This window comes from Pinus tabuliformis, chromosome 3_1, assembly GCF_031772625.1.
Source record: "Pinus tabuliformis cultivar Carrire ecotype Pingquan chromosome 3_1, CPIR1, whole genome shotgun sequence".
Classification (NCBI taxonomy): domain Eukaryota; kingdom Viridiplantae; phylum Streptophyta; class Pinopsida; order Pinales; family Pinaceae; genus Pinus; species Pinus tabuliformis.
The window spans coordinates 30,644,002-30,645,904 of record NC_142301.1 but is presented as its reverse complement, the minus strand read 5'-3'; the positions used below and the strand labels follow the sequence as shown (position 1 = coordinate 30,645,904).

The 1,903-nt window shown below is 39.8% G+C and overlaps 1 pseudogene; it reads right to left on the bottom strand.

The window, feature by feature from the left end:
• Positions 1 to 955: 955 nt before the first annotated feature.
• On the bottom strand, positions 956 to 1,334 carry LOC149185608 (10 kDa chaperonin, mitochondrial pseudogene; annotated as a pseudogene).
• Between the last annotated feature and the right edge of the window lie 569 nt (positions 1,335 to 1,903).

Genomic DNA, 1,903 nt, shown 5'->3' with positions numbered 1-1,903 from the left:
ATTTTGTTATTTTGTATCTGGATGACATTCTAATATTTATCAAAACATGGGAAGAACACTTAAAGCATGTCAAGCAGACACTAGATGTTTTGAAAAGAGAAATTTTTTATGTTAAACTCTCAAAATGTGAATTTGGCAAAACATCTTTGAATTATTTGGGACATATAGTAGGGGGTGGTGAATTGAAGATAGATCCCTCTAAGGTGGCAGTCATTGTGAACTGGCCTAAACCCAAATCTGCTATAGAAGTTAGAAGCTTCTTAGGGGCAACACAATATTGGAGAAAGTTTATTTCTAACTTTTTCTTAATTGCAGCTCCCTTACATGCTTTAACAGGATTGAACAAGGTGTTCCAATGGGGAGGCAAACATCAGAAATCCTTCGACACCTTGAAAGAAAAGATTGGTACAACACCTGTACTAGCACTGCCTGATCTTCAAAGACCATTTGAGATCCTGTTGACACCTAATCCTTGTGATTGGGTGAATTTATGTAAATAAATAAATTAGAAATATGAACAGTCACCGAGAGATGAACTGAACAGTCTCTCCCTCATGTATATAATAAAGACCTACGTGATGGAATAATACAATCGAATCATTTTTTCTTTATGGAGTTATTGTCTAGCCTGAGATGGTATTGAGCCAGCTCCTTTTTTAGCTCTTATGTCCCTTGTAACTCCTTAGTCTACTCTCCATATAGCTGAGCTGCTCCTCCATATAATTAGCTGCTCCTGACATGGTAGCTGCCCCCTCCATACTGTCCAGCGCTGTCCATGTTGTCCTGCCTGTCCATAAACGTTTCATAAAAGAAGCGTTGTCCTGACATGGTTTCATAAAAGAAGCATTGTCCTGACATGGTAATTTTAGTGCTGTCCATCCACAGTTTTTTTTTTCTCAGAAAGCATCCTCTCCACAGTTATTCTCGCTACGGTTTTCCTGTAGGCAAAAAAAACTCAATCCTGCAAAATCCCAAGAATATCATCCTCTCGATACAAGTGGTACTCTTTTTCTGCAAGTTTTACTTCTGTGCCACCATATTCAGGAAGAAGAACATGGTCACCCTCCTTGACACTAACAGGAATAGTGTTTCCATCCTTGCTATGAGAACCAGGCCCAACTGATATGACCTTTCCTGAGTTCAACTTGCCAGTGCTCTCCAGAAGCAAAATGCCACCAGCGGTCTTGCTCGGAGCAACAACTTTCTCTATCAAAACCCTGTTAAGCAAGGGGATAAGCTTCTTCGCCATTGGTTTGATATTGTAAGGGAAGAAACCCTTATAGCCAGAGGCCTTTTATATAGAGACCCTGCAATTGCAAAATCCTTCTGCCTCCACCATCACACAGGCAGCGCACAACATTCGGCGTCTATGGAGACTTGTGTTCGAACGCCATTGTTTTCATTGTCTTTTGTGTGGCTAAAAGAAGAAGTAAAGCTTGTTTCAACCCTAGATAAACTCAATGAGATTGCATGCTCTGTACATTGGGTTACATTTGCAGTGAACCCAATATAGTGACATGAACGTTGGACTGAACGAGGCCAAGAGAAAGACTGACTCTATTGCATAAGCGTGGTGTGGCTTCTCAGTGTGATGTTAAGGCATGGTTGCTCAGTGTGGTGTTAAGTGTCGGCTTCAATACAAAGCGTCCTCTTTGTTATTTCTTCAGTTACACCATCGGATAAGTGTAGGATATTGTTCTTACAGTTTGGTCAAATGCTGCCATCATTAATATCATCCAATTGAATTATATAATATGTCAAGACTACCTTCTTCGGCCTTTTAGTGGACGCAGTGCTTTATGCTGTTGAGGGTATTTTTTGAGTATATTGCGATATTCTATACTTTAACATTGTGCAGATGTATGCAAATTGATATTTGAGTTTGTTGTCTAGTCACATCATA